Source organism: Lepisosteus oculatus, chromosome 5 (assembly GCF_040954835.1).
Source record: "Lepisosteus oculatus isolate fLepOcu1 chromosome 5, fLepOcu1.hap2, whole genome shotgun sequence".
NCBI lineage: Eukaryota > Metazoa > Chordata > Actinopteri > Semionotiformes > Lepisosteidae > Lepisosteus > Lepisosteus oculatus.
In genome coordinates, this window is record NC_090700.1 from 20,861,938 (window position 1) to 20,874,428 (window position 12,491).

General features: G+C 38.9%; 1 long non-coding RNA gene across 1 annotated transcript in view; it reads left to right on the forward strand.

The window, feature by feature from the left end:
* Nucleotides 1-12,491, forward strand: part of LOC138239135 (uncharacterized) — a 55,526-nt gene that overhangs the window by 22,294 nt on the left and 20,741 nt on the right. Inside the window, exon 2 of the long non-coding RNA XR_011189556.1 lies at nt 7,150-7,263. This is a non-coding gene — a long non-coding RNA (uncharacterized lncRNA). The remainder of the gene's footprint in view (nt 1-7,149; nt 7,264-12,491) is intronic.

A 12,491-nucleotide genomic window follows, 5' to 3' on the forward strand; every position in this document is an offset into this window, starting at 1 on the left:
TTGTTCTACTCCAAGTCACTAGATGTTCACTGCATCCTTCATTAGTTATAAAGACTTGCAAATGCTTACAGTTATGAGATGACAATTCTTCACATCACCATCTTCATCAATCACCAAGCCCTGTAGTATTCAACCTAATTAATTCTTGTTGCCCAAATCTAATCTTCATTAATCACTATTCATTGACAACCATGCACTGGAGTGTACAATTAGACTTACACTGTGTTCACTTCAACTCAAGTCTTTGCTCTTTTTTTTCACAGAGAACCACATCTTCACTAAACTAATAACCTGTCTGCACTATACCTGTTGATCTTGTTTGGCCAGGGACACCTCTGTAACCAACACTTGCGCCCGTGACACAACAAGCTGTTTGTAGTTCTTACTTTTCATGCTTTCCAAGGGCACCTGCCTTTAAATGGTAAATCCAGAGAGTACTCGGGACTCAACCTGGCCTCCTGTCTAGCACCTGCAAAGCCCCTCAAACCACACCATGCTATATTGTATGAAGTATTCCCCTACCTACCGTATATAGTGGAAACTAAATTGGCTTCTATGAAAGTTAGCCCTGGTGTGAGTATGTGCGTGTTAGTGTTTGTTATGCTCTATGATTAGCTAGAGCCCTATTCAGGGTGTATACAGTATAATGGACACAAGGCCTTCATTGCTTGCCAGTTTAGGCTTTGGATGAGTGGATGGAATTCGTTCCTTTTCAACACAGATTTTCACCACAATTTCATAATATCTACATCTGGAAATGATGTCTGGCAAAGTACTTACAGTACAATCTTAGCAGACGTATCTAAAACTGAACAATGTGTAAAATAATTGCATATGGGGACAATAAAGCTAATCTGGGCACTGACTCAATACTTTGCAAACATACTTCCATATGTAACTCAAACAATTGCTTTGCTCCATAATGTACTGACTTCGTGTAATCAGAGCCTTTTAGAGAAGCTCAGGGCTGAGAACACTTACTGTACCTCCTCTCCTTCTCATCACAGGTACAAGGAGAAAGGGACAACTTGCATTATCTAATCAAACTTAGCCAGCAAATTTCTGAAGGTCTGAGGAATACGAAACACCTGAACACATCTAAACAGCTAAGACTAGAAATGAACCCAGGATCATAGCACAATGCCGATTTAATATTACTTACAATGATGATGGTCTCAATGATTTCCCTTCTAGCATGTATGTTGTTAATTAGGAAGCAATGGAATAATAAATTTCTATTTGGAAGAAATAAAAACATCTAAATATAAATACTGTATGGCTGTGAGGCATACAACTTGTAAGACTAATATACTGTTTCTATTGTTTAGCTACTAAAGCTAATTAAAAACCCGTGTACTTGCAGATTGTTTTTAGTCTTTGGGGAAGCAATTTTGTAATAGGATTAGTTTAATACTGAAGATATAACACAAATAAACATTACCCTCCAGCCCATAGGAGCTACTCATTATACATAAAGCTTTTATGAACTAACAATTCATCAAATTCTAATGATGCATTTTTAAGAGTACACTTGGAGATAAAATTTATGGGTTTTACCAATATGCTTAATGAAGAGTTATATCTATATGATTGCAATGTATGAAATGTCCTGGTAAGATAAATGTTAGATTAAGTATAACATTGGCAGTATTTCCATCTTTAAAAAATGGTGGCATGTAAAGTATATGCTTCTGATGTCAAATAGAACTTTTACTTGTTCTGGTCTCCCAATTCTTGTTTACAGCACATACTATACTTACAGATTAATAATGAAAAAATGAGGGCTCAAATGCTCAAATACTGTATCTCCTTCTAAGGTTTAAAAGTCAAGAAATCATATTTACAAATAAAAAATATCTTGTGCTGAAATTATCTAATCTCTCTCTATCAGACTGCATATTTCTGCAAAAAAGAACACAAGAAAGATTATAAGTTAAAATAGGCCCAACTAGCACATTTGACAATATCTAGTAGCTAATGAATTTAAAGATCTCAATCATTCATTTCTTATCAGTTGTTGGCTTCAACTTCATGGCTAGTTAGCTTGTTCTATACTTCCACAACCCTTTGTATAAATTTCAAATATGCTAATGGAAAAAGAAACGCAGCACCTCCTCCTCAACACTCTGGCCCTCCCGTCTGAAGGACGTCGCTGAAGAGTGACTCATCCGTGAAGAGGAGCTGAAGTCACTGCTGGCAAGTCCATCACAGCCTCTGTCTGGCCCACTTGAGGGCGATCGAACCTTGGATGGTCATCTGTCCAGCCGGTCTGCTGAAACCTTCTCTGCAGTCGGGGCACAGTGGAGCAACTTACTCCATAGTGTCTGGCAACGCTGGCACATGACATGCCTGCCTGCAGCATGCCAATAGTTCTTTCCCTTGCTTCTGGTGACATTTGAGGCATTATAGAATGCACATGGCAGTTTTACAAAATAGTGCAGTCTGCAACAGAATTTTTTTTAAAAATGCTTTGTAATGGGTGTGGTGTTGCCAGGGGAAAATAGGTGTAAAAGAGATATATCTCACACCACATTGATCTTCTGTGTTCTTCGTCCATATGTCTCCCCAAATCCGTTCTGCAATCAGTTGCCAGTATCCTTAAATGATCCCAAGTTCCCAAATCCGGATGTCCACACTACTCTGCGTAATCCGTAATCTATCCAAGCCGTAATCCGTAATCTTAGTCAAAACCCATATCCAATAGTCCGTTATTCTTAAATTCCTTCCAGCACAGTCCTAAATCTCTTCTTCCTCCGAAACGCTTTCACCTTATCGGCTTCTGCACCGGCTCATCGCTTCTGGGGCATTTATATCCTGTTTCCTGATGTAGTTCAGATGTGTCTCCTTGTTTCGCTGTATAGGCTTTTCCCAATAGCAGGTCAGCTGGTTATCCTGGGTGGCCATCTTGCCCAGGTCTATATCGAGTATTTTCAGTGTTTTGTTCCGGAAATACCGGTTATAAATGACCCTTCCCCGGGTCCTCTTACGTGGGATATATATGTGCACCAAGTTATGACACGTTATTTGTTGCACATTCTGAACGGCTGGATCTGTATAGAAATGTATTATATTTAGATCCATACAATGATACCGTTAATGACGTTCAGAAACTTGAACTTGAACTTGAACTTTATTGCCATATACAACTGATGCATGTACTGGTACAACGGAATTCTTACAGAAAGTCTTTTGAATAGTAAAAAAGTGTAAAACACAAAGTGAAGATAGTACATCAAGATAATATACAAATAAACAGTGGACTGTGCAAGTAAACTGTCAATCCTTCACCCGTTGAAAATCAAGTTAAACAGACTGAGCAGCCACTTAATTACACAAGACACCGCCGCATGCGTCAACTAATCATCTCCTGCTGTTCTCGGTATTGATCTCTCTCCTTGAGAGCTCCTGCCTCACCCTTTTGGAAAACCCTTTCGAATGACCTCTTTTGGCTTTTCGGACTTAGTTTGCTCTTTGACCATGAACTTGTGTGACGATTTGGATTAGACACCTGTGTTTTTGCTGTCTCTACTCTCTCACCTCCATAGGATCCTTTTACTTCGTCAGTTGGATTCCTTACATAAACAAGTAACCAGTTCAAATGTAAGCAAAGCAGACATGTATGTATGCTCGATGGTGCACAGGTACTGACGTCCCCCATCACTTGAGGCACCTCAGGAAAGAGAGGAGCTGCTGAGCCATCTTCAAGATAATGTCCGTGTTCACAGTTCAGGTTAGGTAATTAATGAATTAATTGCTTACACTTATATAGCGCTTTTCTGGACACTCCACTCAAAGCTCTTTACAGGTAATGGGGACTCCCCTCCACCACCAATGTGCAGCAACCACCTGGATGATGCGACGGCAGCCATAGTGCACCAGAACGCTCACCACACATCAGCTATCAGTGGGGAGGAGAGCAGAGTAATGAAGCCAATTTATAGATGGGGATTATTAGGAGGCCATGATTGGTAAGGGCCAATGGGAAATTTGCCAGGACATCGGGGTAACACCCCTACTCTTTTCGAGAAATGCCCTGGGATTTTTAATGACCACAGAGAGTCAGGACCTTGGTTTTACATCTCATCCGAAGGACGGCGCCTGTTTACAGTATAGTGTCCCTGTCACTATCCTTGGGCATTAGGACCCACATGGATCGCAGGGTGAGCGCCCCCTGCTGGCCCCACTAACACCTCTTCCAGCAGCAACCTTAGTTTTTCCCAGGAGGTCTCCCATCTATGTACTGACCAGGCTCACACCTGCTTAGCTTCAGTGGGTTGCCAGTTGTGAGTTGCAGAGTGATATGGCTGCTGGAGAAATTTGAATTCCCCAAAACCTAAAGCTGGTGACTGTTTCCACTTCCGTTCCATCAATACTGAGTGGGCTGTGAGTGTGCAGCCTGTGTCTCTTGTTTTATTCACATTCAAGTCCAGGTTATTGTTCTGACACCACCTCAGCAGCTTTACGACATCCCTGTAAGTGGAATCATTATCATCGCTGATCAGGCCTTTTAGAGTGGAGTCATCCACAAATTTATTGATGTGATCTTTGCTGTGTCTTGTTGTGCAGTCATGAGTGAATAGGGAGTACAGCCTTGGAATGTTGATGTTGGACCTTGTTGGGTTGATGTTTTATTATCTATCTGCACCACCTGTGGCCTCTCGTTTAGGAAGTCCAGCAGCCAGTTGCAGACAGAGTTGCACAGTCCTAGTCCCCTGAGCTTTGACACCAGTTGGCTGGGTATTGGGATTGAATTGAATGCTGAACTGTAGTCCACAGACAGCATTCTCACATATGAGTTCCTAGTGTCCAGTTGTTCCAAGGCTGTAAACACAGCTGGGAGATCTGTTGTTCTGGTAGGCGAACTGTAAGGGGTCCAGCGACTCCGCAAAGGAGGAGTTGATATTTGACAACACCAGCTTCTCCAGGCATTTCATCACCACATTAACTTGCTTTCCACCTCCTCAGACCAACAGAATTGTCCATTCTTGTTTGGCAAAAATCCCATATCAGGAAATATATTGTGATTCTATATTGTAACACAATAAAATGTGAAAAAGTCCAAGGGGGGTTAAACAGAAAAACAATGGTGAAGAAAAAATGTCCACCAATTTTCTGTATTCACCACTCTGTACAGTATGCGGTTTCCCTATCCACAGTTATATACAGTAGATCCCTCTGTCAATAGACATGCTCATTCTTTTTCTTCCCACCATCTCTCTTTACCTCCAGTATTCTTACCTCATATACTGTACAAACACCCTGTTCATGTACCAGGGAGCCCCTAAGCCCTGTATGACACGCACATATATACACATAAACATACACACACACACTTCCCATAGACCACAGAAACATTTCTAACAGTAAACCACATCTTTCTTTGTACATTTGGAATGCACTGTAAAATGCATTCCTATTAGAATCTAGACTTACTACACAGCCCTCCTTGTACAGTTTTTCTGAATACTCTTCTCTGTTGGGCATCTTGGTTTCCTGGCTAAAACCAATTTAAATGTTGATAATCTGATATGAAAGCAATAGGAAACACGAACAAGTGGAAATTAATTCTGCAGTGAAAAGTAGAAAACAAGCAGCTGCAGTGTTTTTTCTCAACATGCAAAAGCAAATCCTTACCTGGTCCTCTAAAAGGAGGCATACTGTAACTCCCTTTCCTGAATTGAGGTAGTCACAAATCCTAAACACTCACTATCATATTCACTATAAAGTTATTCTAAAATATTTAAATTGATTAATTTCCTAAAATCCAAAATTTCAAGGTTGAAGATTATTTTTCGTGTAAATGCAAATCGACTTTGTGCCTGTTTAAGTGCTAGCCCTTAATTAGCTGGTGATGTCTTCTCTGAGTTTTCTCACTTACCATGTCTCTTGTGTTTTGTATTGAGTTAGCCATCATTGTTGACACTTCCTGCTATTTAAGACATTAAAATTAAATTACATTTTTTATTTTTTTTAATTTTTCTTTTCTTCTTTAAACTTTCTTGTGCTTTTAAAAGAAAAATATTTTAAAGGAAAATACCTTTCTAATTTGAATTCCAGCACAACCCTTCAATGTCTACTTGGTCTACTCTGTGATAATCCTGCCAAGAATTAAATGGGATTCATTTGTAAATGGCAACCTTTGGTGCAGCAGAGTTTACATTCCTTTTTCTATTTATTTCTTGGATATTAGAAAGCTTTTGCTTTTTAGACCTTTCTTGCATGATTACAACAGCCCTTTTCATTTGATGGCCATGCTATGTAAGGGCCATTTTGGCATATATCTTCATCTATTGTAAATCCGGCAGAGAACAGACAGTAATTTTTGCTATTCAGTTTCTTGCTTCCTTCACTACAAACCTAATTCTCATTCATGTACATATCCATTTACGATTAATTCACTGATTCTACTTTGGAAATTTAATGACAAGGAAACCATGGGTTATTCATATTCCTGCACTATTTATCCAGCAGTCTTAATCTCATCTATTCAGTTCTGTCCAAAACTAGAACACAGTTAAAAAAGTCAGGGCTGCGTGTCAACCACATTAATGCCCTTTATCATTATTATACATTTTCCTTTGTGAAATGCTTTATAAATATTTTTTATCATAGACGCTATCATTGAAGTATGTTACAAGTAGTTCAAGCTTTTCCTCTTTTCAAGAGATAAAGTGTCATCTAAAAACTGTTCATAAAAATTAGATATACAGTAAGTGTAGGGCATCCATTTTTAAAAACACACTTTTCAGGCCATGTGTGGTCAGAAAAAAATATTTAATAAATATTTGGACAGAACTGAATAGATGAGATTAAGACTGCTGGATAAATAGTGCAAGAATATGAATAACCCATGATTTCCTTGTCATTAAATTTCCAAAGTAGAATCAGTGAATTAATCCAACTGACGCTGTTCTTAGTTTTATGGAATGATTTTTTGTGCCTTTTTGACAACCTTTCTTAGGACAACTAATATTTTATTAAATTAAGCTGAAAGTGTTTAGTACAAGGAAATAGTCAACTTTACACATTACACACAGTTCTGAAATATATACACAGTACCTTTTAAATTTTAAATGAAATTTTCAGATTTTAATGATCACATTACATTGAGCCCAGAAATGTTCCATCTCCTTTTTACTTGTGTTTTAGTTCCCAATAATGAAATGGCTGGAAGACAGGAAAGCGTCAGAACACCCGCTCTGCTGCTGGGCAACCTGATCCTGCTGTTGCTGTGGAGCCAGACTGTCCGAGGTCAGGGCCAAGGTAAGGGCAATGGTTAGACAGTCACCTGAGCGCCATGTTTGTCAGACAGAGGTGAGCGCAGATAGTTACACAATAGGTTGTGTGATGTATTTGTCAGACCAAGATGAGGGTGGGTAGTTACACAATCAGATATGTGCTGTGTTTGTCAGATTGAGTTAAGGGCAGGTAGTTACACAATCAGATACTGTATGTGCTGTTTGTCAGACTGAGGTGAGGGCAGGTAGTTACAGTCAAATATGCTGTGTTTGTCAGAAAAACATGAGAGTTGGTAGTTACACAATCAGATGTGCGCTGCGTTTGTCAGACTGAGGTGAGGACAGGTAGTTACAGTCGAATGTATGCTGTGTTTGACAGACTGAGATGAGATCAGGAACAATACTTACAGAGACGTATTTTTGCGTAACTCTATGTAATGCTCTGTGATACTTTGCCAATCCTTGCTTCTTCTTCCTTGAGTTGTGACCTCAATCTGTACTTCAGCATTCAAATGGATTTAAGTAAGAAAATGGACTTTCCACTTTTTTCTCCTCATTGGTTACACTGGTTGTATGCTTTGAGTCATTTGGGTCAATGATGCTTGGTAAAGTGCCGATGAGTTAGTATGGAAGCATTTTCTTTAGCATAAGCAGACAAAATGTTTATGGGAATTCTTTCTGCTGCTGCCATCAATAGTTACATCATCAATAAAGATAAGTAAACCAGTTCCAAAGGCAGTTATACATGCCAGGTCATGACATTACTTCCAAAATGCTTTAGAATTTGTTTGGAAATGCAAAGATGAGCCAGGAGTTTTATGACAAGGTTTTATAGACAGATGAAGATTCCATTTACCAAAATGTTGGAAAAAGTGGAAAAAATGAACTCAGATGCATTAAGAAACACCACCTCATCTATGAATATGGTTGAATAATGGTAAAGAATGGGTATCTCTGGAACTGTATTAAATCACTGAGAGAATGTAAAATATTTTGGTGATTGTAATGCTATCATAATATTGTACTTACTGAATTATTACACTTTACTGACATAAAAGCTACAGTATAACACCATTATAGTACCTCATGTAGAAATAATAATAGAATAGCTACTTTGTAAAAATGAAAAGACGCAGTTGAGGGAAAATTGAGATGCATTTTGAAATTTCAAGATCTTCTGTATTGAGGGTTATTGTACAGGTGTAGAGTGACAATTATTTGAATTATAGAGTAAATCCTGACACCTCTTCATGCTGTGTGGTATCATTTACTGTTGCTCTCTGACATTTCCTCCTTAATGTGCCTAATGCTTTCACACAGCTTTTGAGATAATGTGTGCTTCAAGCTATTGAACAAGTTTTTATTTAGAGCACTCAGGTTACATCAAGACTCTTCTGACAAATTTGATTAAATTCTAATGTCTGGATAATAGAAGGTGACTCAGTACTCTCGAGGATGTGCTAATTCATAACACCATGGGCATGTATTTCTCGTTACATGTTTGAGTCTCTTGCTGGGGATCTTCAGATGTCACTTATTCTATGTGTAAACATAATTTAGGATCAGGTTAGATGATTATGACTCCTTAGAATTTTTCATGCTTTAATACATTAAATGTGTAAGCAGAACGGTAAAATGTAGTGTAAAAAAATTAATGTGGATTAATGTATGACATTGTTTTAAATTCCTTATGGTTCTTCAGATTTCAAATTTGTTTTTAGGTTATGTCTGATAAAATGTCTGCCTTGAGCCAGAAAAAAATTGATGTACAGTAATCTTTGGAAGGTTGCTGTATGTTATACTTACTGAAATATTGATTGGGGAGTTTAAAAAAAATCATTTTTCTCCATCCAGTTTTTGCCTGCAGTATATAGTTTATAAACATGATAAGTCCCACTATAAAGGGTTTAGCACTCCCTCTTCAAATCCGTTTCTGGAGAGATGGCAATTTATAAAGTAAAAATGGACAGAAGGAAATAACTAGACAGACCTTCAAGGGTTTTGTGGACAACCTATCCTGGGAAAACAAAATATTCAGTATTGGGCAAATATTAGGGTTTTATAAATATTAGTCATTTATAATATTGTATTATATATTGTTTATTAAGCACACCTAATGAAAAAGTCTAAATGTAAAATTAAATTGAAAAACAATTTTCCTCCACCAAATAAGATGTCCTTATGCAATTGTCAAAACCTTAATTCATTGGGAAATGTGTTGTAATCATTTTTTTCTATAAATTGTTCTGTAATTGAAAAAAAAGAAGTTTAAAGCATATCACATTATAGTTATGTTTCAGAGTAGAATTAGTGGTTTAGCAAAGACAGAATGTGAAAATTATTGGTGCCGTGGTGTCTAATGATAAACATCAAAGCAGGAGTTATGGTTGCAAGTATCCTGCACTATTGCAGGCCGAGATTTCAAGATAAGATTACAGAATTAAGCCTTATCCTCAACTGTCAAAAGTATCCCTCTCCTCATGCCACTCATAACAGATCTCTAGCTTATGGTGTAATGGGAAAAGCTGAAAAAAACATATTTTTCTTGAATTGCCAAGTTTCAGATTGGAAATAATTTTTTAAGAAAAGCTGCAAGGTTAAGATGTCCTTTTGCTACTGGACTAGGAGAAAATGCAAGATTTTAGCATTCTGTGCTCATAGACTGGACCTGATTAATGGGCACATGCCAAAGTAAAATATACTTGTGAGTGCCGTGAATGTAGCTGAGAAGAGAGGCTGGGAGAGAGAGAAAATGCAATTGTGGGTGCTGGAAACACTTTGGGAGTTTATACTTAATTAACTTTCCCCTCCAAGTCTCCTCATGTCTGTTTCTGTTTTAAATATAGGAAACTGTGCTTAGGACTCATCATGGTGAGTAGACAGGTTGTGCTTTGTAATTTGCAGTATCCAGAACCTCTATGTTGTTCTACCTGAAAGCCACATTGCCAGTGTTATTAAGCCAGAGAAGAGTTTTTTATTGTCAGAGTGAAATTAAGAAAAAAAAATTTAAAACACCAACTGTTCTAGGGTGTTCATTTTAATTAATATGCTATTACAATTGATTACCCCGATTACTTGTTAAATGGTACAGTAAGTGAACTTGAACTTTATTATGTAACTGGCACATGTACTGGTACAATGGAAATATTACTTACAGAAAGTCTCTCGATTGTAAAACAAAAAGCCCCAAAAAACACACAAAGTCCAGACAGTACATTTAGACACTATACAAGCAAACAGTAGATAATATACAAGTAAACAGTTCGAATGTAAACAGTGCAGCCATGACTGCAGATGTGCAATAAATTAATAAAATTACAATGAGGTAGATGGTGTAGGTGTGGTCCGAGGTGCATGGCCAAGTGTGTTCGCCAATTGCACCTTTGTGGGTAGAAGCTACTGAGGAAACTGGTGGTATATCTTGCCTGAGGGCAGTGGGGTGAAAAGCTCATGCACGGGGTGGTGACTGTCCTCTGTGATGGCCAGAATTCTACCACAATGGTCCTTGTACAGCTTTTTAATCTCTGTGAGACCACAGCCAATGATCTTCTGGGTCAGGTTCACTATTCCCTGCAGTGCCTTCCTCTCTCAAGGTGTTGCCATACAACACAGTGATCCCATTGGTGAGGATGCTCTCGATGGTGCAGTGGTACAGTAGGAGTCAGGAAGCGTTAATAGTCAGAAAACGGTGGCCAATCAGAAGCATCATGATCGCAGAAGTCTGGTTTTGGAGGGACTCAGTATTTTGTCTTATGCCTGTATTTGGACTTGTAAATCCTGATATCCTGTTCACCTGATAGCCTTGACTTTAGGCTGTGTTTTAGACAATGTTATAGTATTATTTCCCATGGGTTTGTTATTATAACCTTGTATTCAAACGTATGTTCAGACTATAGTTCTGGTTCTTGCCCTTTAAGGGCTTCCACTGTGCTGCATAGGGTCTGTTTAGGTTCTTTAGCAGTTTCTAATAATTTAGAAACCATAACAGCAAGTGCATCAAAACAGGAACTGGCATCCCATCGCTTCAGGCATGTTAGAAAATAGAGGCGCTGCTGAGTTTTTATCAAGATAGTGTCTCTATTCACAGTCCAGGTTAGAAATGTGGGTTCCAAAAAACCTAAAGCTAGTGACTGTTTCTACAGTGCATATATATATATACAGTATAGTGTAGTAGTGTAACGAACAGTTCTTTCCGGACCCTATGCGGATGACACAATCCGACGGAGTGGGGAGACACTAGGGAAACGTCATGCAGGAATACAGGGCAGAAGACAGGGGGGCGTGTCCACGGTGCGCTGGTGCACGGGGGAGGTGTGGCCGAGGCGAACAATCCGAGAGAGTAGTCCTTAGGGAGTATCCAAAACACAAGGGTAAGTCCAAAACCAGAAGATCCATCAGAACAAGTTAAAAAACCACGAAGGCCGGGTCGGAACCGGCGGACGGGGAACAGGAACGGGAACGGGAACCGAGGTTAAAACCTTAACGGGACCAGGCGCTTCCAGGTCCCGGACTCGCACGATATGGAAATCAGATGCAGAGCCGGATAAGCGTCAGCGCCTGGCTTTTAAGGTGGGCTGGGAATAGGGAACAAGTGCAGAGAATAAAGTCTTAGTGAAAGGGCTGGAGCACCCTTAAGGAGGGGGGACTATAATCGTGACAAGTAGTTCAGGTGGGTAGCTGCGTCAGCATGCGTAGGCTGCAAAGGAACAAGTAATAGGTTTATTCCATGCTGAAAAAAGAAGAAAGAAAACATAATGGTTCGGCCACGGAGCCTTCTTCAGGTGTGAGTTGTGCTCACACCTGAAGAAGGCTCCACTGCTGAAATGTTGTTTTCTTTCTTCTCTTTTTAGCATTGAATAAACCTATTACTTGTTACAGTACTATATATATATACTGTATATATGTATACATATACGTGTGTTATAATATGTGAAATATATAAGCAGCAATAATTTCTAGATGTGGGTAATTAGTTTTTTCATCTACAATTGCTTAATTACGTTGTATGTGCATATCTGAGACAACAAAGCAGAGTACAATCCCTTGATCAATAAACTATTAACATTTAAATGGACAAGGTGAGTTGAATGCCTCCTCTGTTTGTAATTTTTCTAAAAGCAACAAATTGCCTCAGATCAAAAACTGAGATGTAGCTTGCATGTACTGTATATATTGACAACCTAGGTACTGCCCGCATTATGGATGGGTGGTGTTGCATGGTGACAGATACAAAATGGCCCCCCTGGAATATTC